Raw genomic sequence first — 19,103 nt, 5'->3', positions numbered from 1 at the left:
GCTAAGCTGAAAACAAGCCAGGGAAGCAATGGTACTATGGTAATAACAAATAATAGGGTGAAGAAAAACTGGGAAATCGAGAGAAATTTTATTAAGGACAAAACTTCAGAAAGGCTATAGAAAGGAAGGTACAGTGGATGCTCGGGTTGCGAACGCGATCCATGCAACCCGCAGCGTCCGCAACCCGCAGTGCAGCATCTGTGCATGCGTGGGTTGCGATTCGGCGCTTCTGCACATGTGCAAAGTGAGATTTAGTGCTTCTGCGCATGCGCCAAAACCCGGAAATAACCTGTTCTGGTACTTCCGGGTTATGGCGCGCAGTGGTGTAGCGTGGGGGGTGCAGGGGGGGCCGGCCACACCGGGCGCAACATCTGGGGGTTAGGGTTAGGGGGCGCAAATCCATGGGTTAGGGGGCGCAAATTACTTGCCTTGCCCCGGGTGCTGACAACCCACGCTACGCCACTGTTGGCGCGTCCGTAACCCGAAAACACGCAACCAGAAGCATCTGTAACCCGAGGTATGAATGTATACCTAACTAAATAAATGCACAGTCCACCCCTGTTCTGTCTTGCTATCATCTTCCTCCCCTCTCCTTTTACAGTCTCACCTGTGTCCAATTCTAGACTGCCAGCTCTTCAGGGCAGGGGACTGCCCTCTTACATTTTGTAGAGAGCAATGCACTTTGCTGTCACTATTGCACATACATGCAACAGTATGCTATCAGGAGTGGGGTGGGGTGGGAACTGCTGCAGAATATATTTTTGCACAGCTATGACTGCTCACTCAAATGGCCTGCTTGCACGAGCGGCGTAACAGAGATCGCGCCTCCGCATCCATCATCGCAAACCACAACCTGCCTGTTCGTGGAAGGGTAATCTCGTGCAAGCTCATTCCTCCCAGTACCACTTATTAGTAATCTTGTAATTCGATGAACACAAGGGAAGATTGCCAATGGGCGGTGTGCAGGTGCCTGGGAGACACCCCGACCGCATTTAGCACGTCCAGAGTCAATTTTATGCGTCATAAAATCCCCCAAAATCTTTCTCTCTTTCCCCTCCATATACGAGCAATTATTTGCAAGATTTAGCGGGGCGCACTATCTCCTTAGCGTGCATTAACCTGTTTCATAACGCTTGGTTATATAGTTCATGACAAAGATGTCAGCACACAAAACTGGTGTGTGAAAGAGGCAGGGTGCATGTTGTTGCCCCAGGCCCATTAAACGCAGATTTGGAAAAATGATTAGAATGACTAAAAACATGGAACACTGTTAGTTTTGCTTCAGTGGAATAGAACATGATTATTGCTCTCAGAGACTGCAAACATGGTCTCCTCTCAGTTAACCTAGACTGAAAGCTTCCAAAGAAAACACGCTACAGCATTTGTTGAGTTATAGTCATGCTAAGTTAATGCATGCGTAAGTTTTTATTCTCTTTATTTAATCTGATATTTTAAAAACGCTGTGGGGGGGGGGCGGGAATCCATTCCGTGTCCACTGCTTTCTGACATGGCAATGCTAGAGAGGCTTACCACCACCACCACCCAAGTCACAGCTGTCGCCCTTTTCATTGCACACAAGAACATCTGACATGAAAAGTCGTTTTCGAAAGACGTGGCATCTTCCTCTATTAAGGGCTTCCAAACACAAACAAGGAGGAAAGAGCTATCTATAGCTCTGTTTACATTGCACATCTTAGCAAGCAGCAGTATCCTGAGCACAGTGTGAGGCTGTCTAGGTTTATTTTAGTCACCAGTGTCTGAAAGGGTCATATCCTAATGGCACAAAAGTTTACAGAGTCCGAAGCAAATGATCCTGCAGAGTTGAAGGGTCAGATAACAGAATGTGGGTACTTGGAAAAAGGGGGGTGCATCACAAAATCTGGGGGCACAATTAGCTTCTGCAAGCCAGTTCAACGTTACCCCATAACACACCCAATGTTGGTGAAGCTAACTCTTTACTTAAAGAAACCAAAGCAGCTCAGGCCTAGTGATCACAGCAACTCTTTGCAGTGGGGCTAAGGCTCCATCCCCAGCAACTTGAGGTTCCTTCGTCTTGTCTCTCTTTGCTCCACCCTCTTCATTCCTCTTCGTGTTCTGGGAGACCAGGGGGAGGGGAGCGGGTCGCAGCAGGAGGGAGAGACCCCCTGGCTTCTTCAGCCGCCTGCCTCATCTCTGTCGCTTGGGCCCCCTCTGCTACTGCCTCTGATTCTTGACTGCTCTCTGCCCCAGCCTCTTCCTGCTCACTAAACCCTGTTACCTATTCGGCTTCTGAAACCTCCTTCTCCTCCTAGTCTGCTCCCTCTTCTCCCTCTTACCGCTCATGGCCATCCCACCACCAATTTCCTGGCTCTGAGCCTTCTTCCCTTGGGAAGCTGCTTCCCTTCCCAGCTGCTGCCCCCTCCCCACTCCTCTACATCCAGCCAGTCCATGACACAAGCTGAGCTTCTGTCCTATGGAATCTGCAAAATGCACTCATTTACCTCGTTCCCCTTTTGCAAACCAACATGATTGCCATTCACTTCTATGGAGGGGTAGGAAGCAAAGCATTAATACTATAGAGAAGTATGCAAAAAACACCCAGGTTCACTTCCCTGCATTTCTAGTTAAAAGATTCAGTTGCAGGCAATGGGGACACGGTTGCAGTAATGGAGAAACGGGCCATCTGCGCTAAATGGGCAAACTGGACAGCAATCCCACAAGATTGAGCCATGTTTCTGCATGGAATACATGCACACCTCCTGTATTGCCCTCCAGTTGTCCTCGCCATTTTCAAGCCCCCAAGGTGAATTAGTGGCACCTGGGGACAGAGGAAGACTTTTACGTTCTCCTCCCCACAACACAGCCCAAAAAAACTCTTAGGGAGATAGGGCACTAGATGACCGTTCTCATTGTTTCCAATTCTACAATTCTATGTAACAGGTAAAGGGACCCCTGACCATTAGGTCCAGTCATGGTCGACTCTGGGGTTGCGGTGCTCATCTCGCTTTATTGACTGAGGGAGCCGGCGTACAGCTTCTGGGTCATGTGGCCAGCAGGACTAAGCCGCTTCTGGCGAACCAGAGCACCTCACGGAAATGCCGTTTACCTTCCTGCCGGACTGGTACCGATTTATCTACTTGCACTTTGACGTGCTTTTGAACTGCTAGGTTGGCAGGAGCAGGGACCGAGCAACGGGAGCTCACCCCATCACAGGGATTCGACCCACCAACCTTCTGATCGGCAAGTCCTAGGCTCTGTGGTTTAACCCACAGCGCCACCCGCATCCCGTACAATTCTATGAAGCAACCAATTAAAGTGCAGCTGAGGGAACTCCAAACTGCAGTGACATCACACGGAGCATTTTGTCACTTAGCTGCATGAAAGGGTGGTGTGTAGGCACAGCCGTTCGCAGCAACATTAGCAGACAGAGAGACCAATGGCACAGGACTGCTGTTTTTGGCAGCAGTCAGGCATCTCCAATAGCCTTTTAGTTCCAGCATCTTCCCAAAAAGGTACAGCGGTTTCCAAGGCCTTGATACAGGAAACCCATCAATGGTTTTGAGCCGCCTCCAGGCCTGATTCCCAGACAGCCCCCGTTTCTGATCTTCAGCTCAACGCACACAAAATTCTTTCTGCCACGTTGGTTCCACGGTGCTCAAGACTGAGAGAGAGTGCCGGCCCCTCCCGTCAAAATTCCTGAAGTCCTTCTGAGACTATGGCATTACTGCAAGGTACCATGCTATGTTTAGCGCCAAGCCTGATGATCTTTCCACTGATAATAAAGGCAAAAGACCCCCTTTCAGAACATCAAGAAGATGCTTGGAAATTAAGAACGGCGCGCACGTTAAGGGTGTACGCTAAGAAATTACAGAATTGCATATCTAAGCTTTCTTTGTTTTGGGGGGGGGGCAGGAACCCACCGTCAGTGTTAAAATTATAAGTTCTAGAAAGGGAGGGAGGGAGGGAGAGGAAATGGAAACGTGGCCCATTATGCGAGGTTTGCAACAAGCCTTTCTTAAAGACACTGATCAGGGCAGACAGGGACAGCAAAGACACCACAATCAGAGTCCCAGAAGAGATAAAAATAAACCGACAAAAGCCAGGCCAGTTCATCTGTGACCTCGGCTCCATCAGCAATGAAAGACATCTGCCTCCCAGCCTCCAAACTTCTATGCATTATTCACAAGGGTCATAGCTTCATCAAAATAAAGCATACCACTCAAAGCAAAGCGAGGGAGCCGGGGAGATCAAAACACATGTCGCTCCTTAAAGACACGCATGTTATTTTTAAGTTGTATAGCATTTCAGTAACTTTCAAGCCACAGGACTTTTTAGATGTGAAGGCCAGGGCTCCGTTCTCCAGAAAGGAAACCTCAACTGCCCCAGACCTTCCCATTCGGCATTCGATGTGCCGGTTCAAACGATGTCACCCAGAAGCGTTTTCCTCCTCCGCCCTTCAACGGTGAAGTAATTGCATTCTGCACATGCTCAGGAGCGCTCTCACCTACTGCCGTCCTTGGAAGTCGCAGAAACTGGCCGGGTACAAATGGAGCAGTCCGAGAAGAAGAAAAAGAAGAAAAGGCCTTCCACGTCATTTGAAAAGCTTTTTTACTTCTTGTGCGATTCGGGCCTGCTGAGTCGCCATGGCAACCAGGCAGTAATTTAGTGAGCCACCTCAAGACCAGCTCCAGCATCATAATGCTCAGTCTCCACTTCTAGCAGTTTCTCACACAAAGGTGTGCGCGCACACAAATCATTGTCATCCTTTGCAAGTCTCCAGTCGTCCCTGCGATGCAATACCAGCTAGGTTCCATCAAGAAAAGACAGCTTATTTGTTTTACTGAGGTCAGGGAGAAGACCTTTGCTGATTCCATTCCTCCACTGCAATCTAACAGTTGGGGAGGAGAGAGTCTTATGACACTTCCCTGACAACCAGCACTGAGGCGACAGTAATGTGTTTTCGCATCAAGCGTTTCCGATGCAAGGAGTCTAAGATGCTGGCGGATTCTATTACACTTAAGCCTTTTCTTAATAGAATATTATTTTGTATTATTATTATTATTATTATTATTATTATTATTATTATTACCAGGTGACATGGAATAAAATGTTGCAGTAAGCTGTGCTGGTGTTCAGAATTCCAATCATTCCAATTCACCACTGTAGGGAAGAACACTGTTTATATAGTCTGTCTGTCCTCAGAGCTCAAAACCATCAGGGAGGAATGGACAACTGCTCCAGCTGAGGAGTATGGCTCAAACAGTTTTATAAAACTAGTTTGGTTGATGATGATGATGATGATGATGATGATGATAATTTATACCCCACCTATCTGGCTGGGTTTCCCCAGCCACTCTGGGCAGCTTCCAACATAATATTAAAATACAATAGTCTATTAAACATTAAAAGCTTCCCTAAACAGGGCTGCCTTCAGATGTCTTCTAAAAGTCTGGTAGTTGTTTTCCTCTTTGACATCTAGTGGGAGGGTGTTCCACAGGGCGGGTGCCACTACCAAGAAGGCCCTCTGCCTGGTTCCCTGTAACTTGGCTTCTCGGAGTGAGGGAACCGCCAGAAGGCCCTCGGCACTGGACCTCAGTGCGGGCAGAAGAATGGGGGTGGAGACACTCCTTCAGGTATACTGGACCGAGGCTGCAATACCTTCTCCAACCACCTGAAGTGGTGGCACTGAGGAGCCAGGAGCATCGTCCTTGACTGGTGGTTGAAGTACAGTATCTGAAGACAGAGTTGGAACTCGAGATGACCGTAGTAGAGTAAAATGGATTTCAACAGAGACAATTGTAAGGTTCTAATACACTTAGGCAGGAAGAACCAGCTGCCCAAATATAAGATGGGGGACACTTGGATTCCCAGTAGTACATATGAAAAAGATCTAGAGGTCTTAACAGACCACAAGCTTAATATAAGTCAACAGTGGGATGCGGCATCAAAAACAAAAAAAGCTAAAGTACGACTTGGTTGGATACAACCAAATGCCATTCTAGGCTGCAGAAGTATAGTAACCAGGTCAAGGGAAGTAATACTACCACTCTATTCTGCCTTGGTCAGACCACACCTGGAATACTGTGTCCAATCCTGGTCGCCACAATTTAAGAAGGATGTTGACAACCTGGAATGTGTGCACAGAAGGGAGACCAAGATGATCAAGGGTCTGAAAACTAAGCCATATGAGGAACGTTTGAGCGAGTTGAGGGTATGTTCAACCTGGTAAAGAGGAGACTGAGAGCAGAAGTCCTAATTGGACCATACTACTTCAAACTATGGGGGAAGAGGACTGAATATTTAACTTCTCTATTTTAAAAAGAGAGAGAACTCTTTGCACCTTCAAAGTTAGTACAGTGGATGCTCGGGTTGAAAACATGATCCCTGTAGGAGGCGCATTCGCAACCTGCAGCGCCGCGCATGCACATGTGCGGGTTGCGATTCGGCGCTTCTGCGCATGGGCAAAGCGTGATTTAGTGCCTCTGCGCATCCGCCGAAACCCAGAAGTAACCCGTTCCGGTACTTCTGGGTTTCAGCGCATCTATAACCCGAAAACATGCAACCCTAAGCGTTTGTAACCCGAGGTATGACTGTATTCTGGAGAAAAGGTTATTCTAGAATCTTTTCGGACATGCAGCTAGATTGCATATGCAGTGATATCATATATGTGGATAATACAGATAAAATATTCAAATATCCTATCCTTCCATCTGTGGCTTGAAATAGTCCATTAACAGACATGTCACTGCTTGATTATTACAGTAGAATCATAGTTTCATTTGGCAAAAAAAGGAGAATTTTATTTTTTTTAGAGAACCATCCTCACAAAGGTATGATCCCAACATTCTTCTAACCTAACAGGGTCTGTGCTCCCTCGTTTATTGTGCACAAGGGTGTGAATGTTTTTCGCTCAACAAATCGCATCTAAGCAAGTCAAGACAAAAGCAGTTTCATTCCTGCTCCTGTTTACCATAGGATTAAATGCTCTTGGATGGGTTTTTTTCAGATACAGAAGCCTACCAAAAAACCGAGATGCACATCTGCTGCCGTGTTTCTAGTTTGCACAGAACAATCAACAGATTTGCCCCACTGCCAGATAGGGTAACCCAGAGGGATCCTGACGCACCATGGCCCATGCTCACGGAGCATGTTCTAAGCCTATTTGCATCCCCTTTCGCCAAATGGGCTGAACAAATAAATTCGGAATGCATTTCATGGGAATGGGACAAACCTCCAGAGAAGGGTCTCAACTTGAATAAACTATAGGGGGAAGGGGACAATGGATGGACAGGTAAGCCTTGCCCCCACATAATCAATCACAAAATGCAGCACACACACATCATTTGAATGGCAATGCCCATCAACTTTGTGGGTATGGCATGGGTACCTTGAATATTTTATTTTGGGGGCCAAAGGGATGTCGGCTCCTACAAATTAGCTCCTACGCATCTAATTATGAAGGTTGCATGCTATTTCCAACACATCACACAGCAGCTGGGAGATACCAGATGCAAGTTTTTCCAAGCAGCCATTTCCAAAAACCACGACAGCTCATGAAGCAAGTTTCTGGCAAAGCTTACCCTCTTTCATTTTTGTGGCGGTGCTGCCACTGAGACAGCCATTCCAATTCCCCACTTTAGAATTGCAACATTCTATTAAACACAAAAGGAGTTCAGAAGCAAGAAAGAAAAGAAAAAAGATTTATGCCTTCAGATTTCCTTTGGAGGCCTTCTCTCCCCCCCCCCCCCCGATCACTTGAAAACTCTGCTGTTCTGCCATGAAACTGCAGTATTCCCAAAAGCTAAAGCAGCCATTTCTGAACGGAAAAATGGAACGCGATTTTGCTCCAACGCTATAATCAGCCGACCACAGTCCCAACTGTGGGGTTTTTCCACTGCTTCCTGTGAAAGGAAGGCTAGAACACTAATCTGACAAGGAAGAGACCTCACTTAAATCTCTTGCCATGTATTGCTGACTACAGGTTAACCAGAAAGTCATGCTCTTGAGATGATGCACACCTAAACCATAGCTTTTCAGTTCCCACCAGACTCGAGTTGTGGCTACTGAGTTCTGGTAGTGCAACCTCTCTGTATACTGCTGCTCTGATCTGGCAGGCTTAAATTTATCGTTCCCAGACAAAAACACCACTCCCAAAGCAAACCTGGAAAAGAGGAGACTGAGAGGAGATAGGATTTTGTTGTTGTTGTTTAGTCATGTCCGACTCTTTGTGACCCCATGGACCAGAGCATGCCAGGCACTCCTGTCTTCCACTGCCTCCCGCAGTTTGGTCAAACTCATGCTGGTAGCTTCAAGAACACTGTCCAACCATCTTGTCCTCTGTCGTCCCCTTCTCCTTGTGCCCTCCATCTTTCCCAACATCAGGGTTTTTTCCAGGAAGTCTTCTCTTCTCATGAGGTGGCCAAAGTATTGGAGCCTCAGCTTCAGGATCTGTCCTTCCAGTGAGCACTCAGGGCTGATTACCTTAAGAATGGATAGGTTTGATCTTCTTGCAGTCCATGGGACTCTCAAGAGTCTCCTCCAGCACCATAATTCAAAAGCACCAATTCTTCGGCAATCAGCCTTCTTTATGGTCCAGCTCTCACTTCCATACATCGCTACTGGGAAAACCATAGCTTTAACTATACGGACCTTTGTTGGCAAGGTGATGGCTCAAATATCTCTCACGTGCAGGAAGAAGCAAGCTTTTCCCCCCTCTTGCTCTGGATGCTAGGACTTGAACCAATGGCTTCAAGTTACAAGCAAGGAGACTCAACTAAACATCAGGAAGAACTTTCTGACTGTAAGAGCCATTCGACAATGGAACAGACTCCATTGGGAGGTTATGGACTCTCCTTCCTTGGAGGTTTCTAAGCAGAGGTTGGGTGGCCATGTGTCAAGGATGCTTTAACTGAGATTCCCACATTGCAGGGGGCTGGACTAGATGTTTCTCCTTTCCTCCACCACGTTCCATGTGAGCTCCAGGTTTCCCAGTTGCTGCTGCAACACCCGGCCAACACAACTAAGTCCACTGTGGCTTGTTCCCCAGGCAGCTCCAACAAGGCTGCATCAGCAGGATGGTGGGAACGAAGAAAAGCATACAGGAGACTGCTAGGTGACTTTTTTTTTTTTTTACACTTCCCCACTACTTCCAGTTCACGCTTGTTAGGTAGAAGAGAAGGAATGTAGCAACAATGCAAAGCTTATGCGCAGGAACCTGGGAGGACATGGTCACATTGCGCAGGGGGAGTTATTAAATCCACAGCTTCAAAGTCCCCGTGTACCAGGGTTCATACACATAACATATTTTTCCGTGTATTGGATGCCCCCAGGTATAGGACAACCCCTATTTTGGGGGACTCCAAATTAAGAAAATGGGGGGAGATTGAGCTTAATTGTTGACGAAAATAGCTCACCTGCCATACCAACGCTGACAGCCGCGCACCTCTAACAAGCCACCTATCAGCTGTTCCCTCGCAGGCAGAGTCAGACAATCACTGAGCTTTTTGGGGGGAGGGAAGCCCAGAGTTGTTGAGCTTATTGGGGGGGGGCGTCGTTACCCGGGAGGGGTGCAAGGTTTCTATGATGGGAAAAGCGCGGAGGGGTGATATTACTTCGATCGCCGTGGCCAACTGGAGCGGCAGCGATGCTCACGCGTAGCCGACCACAAACTCCACGTGGCACAAATGGATCACCAGCAGCCTCATCACCAGCTGTAGGGCGGGCTCGGTAGGGGAAGGTAAGCAGACTAAGGAGGCCCCGAGGGAAAGGTGTGGAGGGGTTAGGTATTGTCGATCGCCACAGCCAACTGGAGCGGCGCAGAACCGATTGCGCGAAGCCACGGCCCAGACTCAGTGCGGCACAAACGGACCACCTTCAGCCTCCCTCCTGGCTGAGTGGGAGGAGGAAAGCGGAATACGGAGGCCCTGCGGCTCACCACTGCCAGAGCGTGTATGGCGGCAAGTACCGTATTTATTTATATATTTAACTGCTCTAAGACGACCCACATTTTTAAACTTAAAAAATGGGGGGGGGGTTGGAGAGACACCTCATCTTATACATGGAAAAATACGGTACTCAAAAAGCTTAGAAGTGAAAACAGGGTGAAGTCAAGAAAAGGCGGCTGCCTACTGCAGGGCCTCAAAGGAGGGCAGTGCATATGTGGGCTCTGCATGAGGATAAAATGCAGCCTCTACACACACACACACACACACACACACACACACACACGTCTCTCTTTCAGCAGAGACTGGGCCATGGACAGGTGGAAGAAGATGTTGCTGCACTGCAACCACATTCCCACAGGATTAACTGGTAGTGACATGCAGGGGAAGGTATGAGGGTCCGGTTCAAGTGCACCGCTGGAATGAGCAACAAAAGGCTGCATCAAGTTCCTAGCAATTCCTGCCTCTTGGCTGCACAGGGATAAAAGATTTGTGCATCTCCCCAACAGTCCGTTTTGCTGAGGCACATAGAACTTGGTGGGCAGGTTCCGCTTCTTGGAAAACACTAGGAAAAAGCAAACCCAGAACACAGGAACTGTCATGTTTAAACAAGAACAAACACGCCAAAAACAAAAACAAAAAACCTTCCATATATCATTACGTTTGGCAAGGCCCAACTTGGCATTGTAGGCAAGAAGAATTCTATCCTCCTGTCAAGGTACTCCCATTTAGCAATCTGCCAGTTTCAAGTATCTGCAGACTATTGTCTGGCTCTCAAAAACAGGATTAGGATTCTGTTAGTTTACCTCTCTAAGTTGGCATTTTATAAATCCATGCAGAAGCCATCTTGCCTGGGGCAGCTTAGAATTCCATGGCAAGCGTGGCTCTGTCTCAGACCAGACCTTGTCCAACACAGGTGGCGGGACTTGGCTTCCTGTTCCAATTTTTGGGGTGGGGTGAGATGACCTGGCGGGGCAGGGGAGCCTCCTCTCTCCCCATTATTGCAGACATTGATTGCTAACTGGTGAGGCTTTGGGTGCATGCTACCTTCAATATCTGCCACTGTGGGTGGCCTATTGTGGGTGGTCTACCCTTATCTCGTTTACTTTAATCCCAGCGGTGTTGTATGACCTCATAACCGCAGGTTATCATTCAGCTAAAAATAATCAAACATTAAAGAGCACACACAATATCCATAAGATCAGCCACCCAAATACGGCTCCTCACTGAGGCAATAAACTAAAATATAGACATAAAAAAGGGGCTGGAAGTTGAAAGCCGGTTCCATCCATATTTCAGACGTCGTGATATATCACGATGCTTTATGGCATGGGTAGGCAAACTAAGGCCCGGGGGCCGGATCCGGCCCAATTGCCTTCTCAATCCGGCCCATGGACGGTCCGGGAATCAGCATGTTTTTACATGAGTAGAATGTGTGCTTTTGTTTAAAACGCATCTCTGGGTTATTTGTGGGGCACAGGAATTCGTTTATTATTTTTTTCAAAATACAGTCCGCCCCCTGCCCCCAAGGTCTGAGGGACTGACCCCTGCTTTATGGTGATATATCATGAAGCTGAAAACCAGATTATCACCCAACCCTACTATTTGCCTCTACATAGTTCCGTCCTTATTTCAGACTTTGTGATATGATTGCGATGTTTAGCTGGTGATATATATCGCGATGCTGAAAACCAGGTATCGCCCGGTGCTAGTCCATGGGAGCATAAGCAGCACAAGTTGTGTTGGATAAGATTTCTATAACCAGCGGCCTTTGGCTTCTCTCATCTCTGGCAACCTGCAACACGGGACCCACTAATAAACTTTAAAGCATACATTGTACGGATCACCAGGCCTCCTGTGCCTTTAATAGATGGGATATTTGTAGATGCAGCTTGTCAGGAGTGAAAATTCATTCTGCTACCCAACTGCTACGAGTACCTCCTACTATTTCACCTTCAGCCAACTTCTCTTTTAAGGAAGAAAATGGCTCTATACACCAGTCACTTTTGCCCTCGAGTATTGCTTGCGGGCTTCCTATAGGCACCTGGGAAGCTATAACTTTCAGCTATAAACATGCTCTGCTCAGAGCATCCCAGCAGGTTTTGATCATTATTTAAGAAGTATTTTCCTTCCGCAGGAAACAGAATGCTGGACTAGACGGGTCACAAAGCGCTTGTTTTCTTAAAACGGTGGCGATTTCACTGCTTGACCCACCTTGAGTCAAAGCACAGCTCACTTGGGGGAAGGGGGACGACCCACTGACGGAAAATAAATGCTCAATAAACAAATGTAGGCGGACCTCAGGATTACAGCACCTGTTTCACTGTTGTGATTTTTAACCGAATCCTGAGGTCCACCAACCAGAACCCAGTAGCTCAAGGGGTGGTTCTTGTTATTTACTTTTATTCATTTATTAAATTTATATACAGTCATACCTCAGGTTGAATGTGCTTCGGGTTGAGCGTGTTCGAGTTGCGCTCCGCGGCAACCTGGAAGTAACGGAGCGTGTTACTTCCAGATTTCTCCGCTCGGGCATGAGCAGACGTTCAAAATGCCACGCGCATGCGCGGTAGCGGCAGAATGCGACGTGTGCACACGCAGACGCTGGTTACATTGCGTTCAGGATGCGAACGGGGCTCCAGAACGGATCCCGTTCACATCCCAAAGTACCACTGTACTGCCCTTTATCTGAGGATCACAGGGCCATTTACAATATAAAAATACATAACATGTATGCAACAAAAGCAATACCTTCCACAGCTTGAAAGGCCATAGATCAGGGGGTGGCAAAGTTTTTGTGGCTTGGGCCGGTTCACGGTCCCCCAGATTCCACAGTGGGCCGGAGTGTGTGTGCGTGCGCATGCACAAATGCTATTTCTGGCGCTCCTTCCAGCGCAGAGGAGGCGTGCACAGCTTCCCATTGGCCGCAGGAAGCTCCTGCAGCCAATGGGAAGCCAGCCAGCATCACGGAAGGCGGTCCCCACTCTGCTCCACACTGGTTTAGCACGGCGCATGGGAGCTGACTGAGCGGTTGGCGGGGGTCCCTGAGCGGGTGGCAGGGGTCCATGGGCTGGTTAAAAAACCCCCATGGGCTGCTTGTGGCCCATGGGCCTTAGGTTGCCAACCCCTGCCACAGATTGTTTCATTATCCAAAGGCCTTGGAGAAGAGGAATGTGTTTGGCGCCTAAATATATGTAATGAAGGTGCCAGGCGAGCTTCTCTGAGGAAAGCATTCCACAAATGGGGAGCCACCACAGAGAAGGCCCTTTCTTGCGTTGCCCTCTGGGCCTCTCATGGAGAAGACACACAAAGAAGGGTCTCAGATGAGGATTGCAGGGTCCGGGTCCGTTCATATGGAGAAAGGTGGTCTTTGAGTTACCTCCTGAACCCCATGATCCTCAAACTAAGATGATCTGCATATCCAAGTACAAATCTGCAAATCAAAGTCAGCAGAGACCAAAGGTTGAGGAAAAAGAAAGCATTTTGCTGTTCCTAGTAACTAGTGGGAGTCAGCAGCTATTGCTGAGCCAATATTTTCAAGTCATTTATTGGGCAGTGGGGCAGGGTGTGTGCTATAAATATTAGGAGCCTGGTCTTCTCCCTGGTCAATAGAGCTGGACTTTTGGCTTGCTGCCATTTCAGGCTTCAGCTCAGCTTCAGCCCTTTGAGGGGGCTGTGGGCAAAGCACCTCACCCCCTCTGGGAAGAACTTGGTAACTGGGTCCAACTACTACCCAAAATTCCTTCCATTGCCCTGGAATAATCCCAGATTGGGAGCCCTGTCAGAAATTCAAATGGTGGCTGGATCCAGCCTAGCTGGGCGAGAAAATCATTGAAGGGGGATTCCCCCTCCCGAAAGAATGTAGCAGAGCAGTGAATGGTGTCAGGCCACTGGGACCCTGGCCAGGGTCCAAGGATGCCAGCCTTGTTTCAACTTTGTTCAAGCCACCTGGCCTCAGGAATCCAGAACTGGAGGCTCTCCAGGCCTAAGATCTGGGCAGCAGCGGCTTTGAAGGGAAGAAAACTGTGGCCATTCCAAGAGCGCTGCTGAAGAGGACCCTGTGTGGAAACATGAAGGGCCTGGTCTCTCTTAACCCACCCACGGGCCTGGCCCGGTCTAATACAAGGCTCCTCACATCCTGGAATTCTGGTTTGTTGCGCTGTGAAATCCCCACAAAGCTGTGCTCTGAGTAAGAAAAAAGCAAGAATGTTTGTATCTTGCTTTAAAAGTTCTGCATTGACAACCCGCTTCCCCCCTCTGCTATTCAAACACATCAACTACCCAGAAAGCCCTTTCTCAGTTCCTCTTAAGCTTTATACAGGTACACAGAGAGGGGGAAAACAAAACCACGAACACCCCACTATTCAATGCTGTTTCTTCCTTGGCATGAGCCCCACATTCCTTACCACCGTCCTCCACAAGAACAGAGAAGGGAGGGGGAAGGAAGGGGGGGAACCATGAAACAAATTTTCCACCCAACACCCCATGAGCCTTCCCCTCCCACACCAATCACACAGGAATAAAATGGATGCAATGCGCGTCTCTTAACTCTGGAGTTTTGCTGGTACACCATGACATCAGCGCGGGAGAAGGAGCCAAGTTTAGAACTCCATCTGGGACAAATAATGTCGGGGCGCATTGTGCTCCCTTTTGTTTATACACAGCGACCGAGAATGCCTTGGTGGTAAGCAGGCTCACTTGGAAGATTTATTTCCCAAGTCTTCCAAAACAATATTTTGCATCCTGGAACTACTTTGGGGCTCAAAGTTAACTTTCCGAGATAGCGAGCTGAAGCGGTTATTTTGTGTGGGTTTTTTTTTTGTTGTTGTTGTTTCTTCTCGCTCTTTCTAAAAGGGAATTCATTGTTTCTGAACGTTATAATTAGCCCAAAAAGATGGAGCGTTCACTTAAAAATTAAGGAAAGAATGCTGCGGCAACAGAAGGAAATTAAGGCTTATTGTGTACGGATGCTTATCTTCCTTCCAGCTAGACCTTAAAAGACCTCTGCAGTTTTCCAATGTGGGTGCAATGAACTAGTTGGGAGGATGACGTGGCCATGGGCTCCAGAAAAACACACACACACACACACACACACACACACCTTCAACCTACACAGATTCACTTGATACTCTGGAAAGAGCTTTCAGGTGTGAGTGCGCCACAAATATTCAAGTGTGTTGTATGTGTAAGTTTCCTGTTGCAATTCCTCTGCCAGCTACAGTCTCCCAGATCTCCATCTGCATGTCCTTCCCAGGCCCAAATTATTATTATTATTATTATTATTATTATTATTATTATTATTATTGCCCTCCTAGCTGGCTGTGTTCCTCTCTCTTATGCTGCACTGGGTATTGCATTCCAGCAGTTGCAACCATCAGAGGACAGTCAACCCTTAAGCACCTGATCAGCCATTCAAGTTTGTTAGGCCACAGCAGTGATCTGTGCTAATGAAGACAACCAAACCTAAATGCCAGCTACTGGGCCAATAGAAAACAATGCTTTGATAGCTATAAAACATGCAAGCTCCAACTTTATCATCCCCAGGTGTGCAGGCTGCTCTTCAGATTTTGGCACGATTGGCGTTAAAGTCTGGAGAGGGTTTTTCGAGTGTGCTCGCTTGAACATACTCGCCTGAGACATCCCCACAAAGCTGAAACCCCTCTTCAGACTTCACAACAGTTGTGCAAAGATCTTAGGAGCAAACAGGATCCCACTTCCCCCCTACACACACCTGTCAATCATGCCAGGGACAACATCTGAACTCATGTGAAACGGAGAACTTAAAACACATGACTCTGTAACCAGAAATCTTGGGCTTTGAAACAGGTGGGGCTTGAAACCTTTCTAAGCAGGTGTGTTTTGAGTACAAAACAGACCTACCCCAAGGACATTTCCCCAGGATACAGGGGTACCTTGGTTCTCAAAATTAATCCGTTCTGGGAGTTCGTTCAGACTCCCAGAACTGTTCGAAAACCATGGTGCGGCTTCCAATTGGCTGTAGGAGCTTCCTGCACTCAACTGGAAGCCGTGGAAGCCCCGTCAGATGTTCGGCTTCCGGAAAACATTTGCAAACCGGAACACTTACTTCCGGGTTTGCGGCGTTTGGGATCCAATTTGTTCAGGAGCCAAGCCATTCAAGTACCAGGTTAAGAACTTAATTAGTTCTGGAGGTCTGTTCTTAACCTAAAACTGTTCTTAACCTGAGGTACCACTTTAGCTAATGGGGCCTCCTGCTGCCACTGCACCACGATTTCTGTTCTTATCCTGAAGCAAAATTCTTAACCCGAGGTACTATTTCTGAGTTAGCGGAGTCTGTAACCCAAGGTACCACTGTACTGTGTTATAATGGAATTGTACTGAATGTCTGCATTCAACTGCATTGGGTTTTTAATCTTGTCCCATATTACCTCTGGTTTGACTCAGTTCTGGGGAACATCTCAAGCACAGCAGCTGAGGGTTGTTAGATTTAGACTTCATCATTGTACTCTCCATTAGAAACAGTCAGTTTGTTCCATTTACAATACAGGAGAGACTGCAGGTTAGCACTAGTAACGTGTGTGTGTGTGTGTGTGAGAGAGAGAGAGAGAGAGAGAGAGAGAGAGAGAGAGAGAGCATGGAAAGATGTTCTTCTCCGCTATCTGCATAACTTAGCTTAAATTTCGGCTATTTCCCCATCTGATGAGCAAGTATTGGGTTGTTTGAATTGGCAAGCCTCTAGATTATGTTTGGAGCAACATCCATTTAACTAGAAATCAGGAAGTTGCCTTTGTTGAAAAGCCATCTGATGCTAGGAGAAGGGGGGAAAGAGCCCTGGACCATATGCAATGAGCAGCTGCAGAAGGTCAGGAAATGAGCAAAGTGACCGAGACCAGAATGATGGGCCATGACTCAGCGGTGGAGCATGTACTTTGCATACAAGAAAGTCCCACGTTCGGTTGCTGGCCTCTCTGGTTAAAACAAGTAGCAGAACTGCTAAATGCCCCTGCCTGAGGAGGCCCTACTGGTATGAAAACAGCTTCTGGAAGAACTTTATGATGGTAAGAGTTGTTCCAACAGTGGGATAGACTCCCTCGGAAGGTGATGGACTTCAATTCCTTGGAGGTTTTTAAGCAGAGGTTGGATGGTGCTTTAGTTGCGATTCCTGAAGTAAGGTAAAATGTAAAAGTTAATAGACCCCTGGATGGTTAAGTCCAGTCAAAGGCGACTATGGGGTTGTGGTGCTCATCTCGCTTTCAGGCGGAGGAAGCCACGTTTGTCCATAGACAGCCTTCCGGGTCATGTGGCCAGCATGACTAAACCACTTCTGGCGCAACGGGCCACCGTGACAGAAACCAGAGCACAAGGAAACGCTTCCCGCCGCAGTGGTACCTATTGATCTGCTTGCACTGGTGTGCTTTTGAATTGCTAGGTTGGCAAAAGCTGGGACAGAGCAGCGGGAGCTCACCTCGTCACGGGGATTTGAACCGCCAACCTTCTGATCGGCAAGCCCAAGAGGTTCAGTGGTTTAGACCACAGCGCCACCCGCGTCCCTGAAGTGCAGGGGGTTGGCCTAAATGACCTCCCTTCCAACTCTACCATACTGTAATTCTAACCACAGTGGTACCTTGGTTTTAGAACAGCTTAGTTTATGAACAATATGGAAATAGAACGCTGCAAACCAGGAAGTAGGTGTTCCCGTTTGTGAACTTTGCCTTGTGAACTTTGTTCCATTTCCTGTTGAGTGTGTTTCATTTGTAAATAGAGTCTCCCGCTGCTAATCAGAGGCTTCGTGTAGTCTGTTGAGTCCCGAGCACCCACGCAATAAATATGAGATATGTGGAGCTTTTGTTTTTGCTATTTTTTTCCGTTTTTGTTTGTGTGGCTTTTTCTTTTATTTGACTGTGACTTGTTCTTCGTTTTATGGGACTGACTTGTGACTGTGGCTTGTGACTTTGTTTTTGTGACTTGTTTTTGTGACTGTGTGGAACCCAGTTCAGCTACTGATTGATTGACTGCGGCCACAGAAATGGATAAAAGCCCCCCATCCAAACAATGACTATCATCAATGCATGTAAGAATTTTTTTAATTTTAATAATAATAATAATAATAATAATAATAATAATAATAATAATTTATTATTTATACCCCGCCCATCTGGCTGGGCCTCCCCAGCCACTCTGGGCGGCTTCCACAGAAACCAAAAATACTTCCCTGAACAGGGCTGCCTTAAGATGTCTTCTGAATGTCAGGTAGTTGTTTATCACTTTGACATCTGCTGGAAGGGTGTTCCACAGGGCGGGCGCCACTACCGAGAAGGCCCTCTGCCTGGTTCCCTGTAGCTTTGCTTCTCGCAATGAGGGAACGGCCAGAAGGCCCTTGGCGCTGGACCTCAGCATCCGGGCAGAATTATGGGGGTGGAGACGCTCCTTCAGGTATACTGGGCCAAGGCCGTTTAGGGCTTTAAAGGTCAGCACCAAGGTCAGGTAATTTTTATCATCTACAATACTGTCTTTTTTATTTTCAGTACAGTACATTGATTATTGCCTTCATTTTACGGATCAATGGTCTCGTTAGATAGTAAAATTCATGTTAAATTGCTGTTTTAGGGGTTGTTTTTAAAAATCTAGAATGGATGAATCCATTTTGCATTACTTTCTATGGTAAAGCACGCCTTGGTTTTAGAATGCTTTGGTTTTGGAACAGACTTCCAGAACGGATTAAGTTTGGGAAGCAAAGTACCACTGTATAAACATGTTCTTCTCAGTCTACTGCAAGAACATCCCCCACAAACTGATTATTTTATGTTTTTCCCTATGCATTTTAATACCATCTAGTTTCTACACCATCTAGATTTCTTTAAACACATACAGATTACTAGGTTTTTTAAAAGGCCCTGTTTCACTGGTACAGAAGGTTCTGCTGTTCACCCTCCTAATTTATCTTTATGCAGTACAGTTACAAGGTAGTATTCTAGTCAGGGACTATGAAGCAAAGTTTGACGTCAGCAGAATGGGTCCTCTTTGATCATCACTGAATAATGAGGAATGACCATCTGCCATTGTCTGACTGGCAAACTGCTTGCATAAAGAGAGGCACGCAATGCAGATGTTCCAAAATGAGAATAATGCTCATTTTCTCCCTTCACCGCCTCTATCCACCCTCATGACTATTTTAACCCTGCTGTGTTTAAGCCTCCCCACCCC

General features: G+C 47.2%; 1 protein-coding gene across 1 annotated transcript in view; it reads right to left on the bottom strand.

The window, feature by feature from the left end:
- FNDC3B (fibronectin type III domain containing 3B) overlaps positions 1 to 19,103 on the bottom strand; it is a 278,029-nt gene that overhangs the window by 184,086 nt on the left and 74,840 nt on the right. The gene's annotated exons all lie outside the window — the stretch shown is intronic.

This window comes from Podarcis cretensis (genome assembly GCF_951804945.1).
Source record: "Podarcis cretensis genome assembly, chromosome: 5".
Lineage (NCBI taxonomy): Eukaryota > Metazoa > Chordata > Lepidosauria > Squamata > Lacertidae > Podarcis > Podarcis cretensis.
Note: the sequence above shows the minus strand (reverse complement) of the source record. Positions and strands in the feature narration are given on the sequence as shown.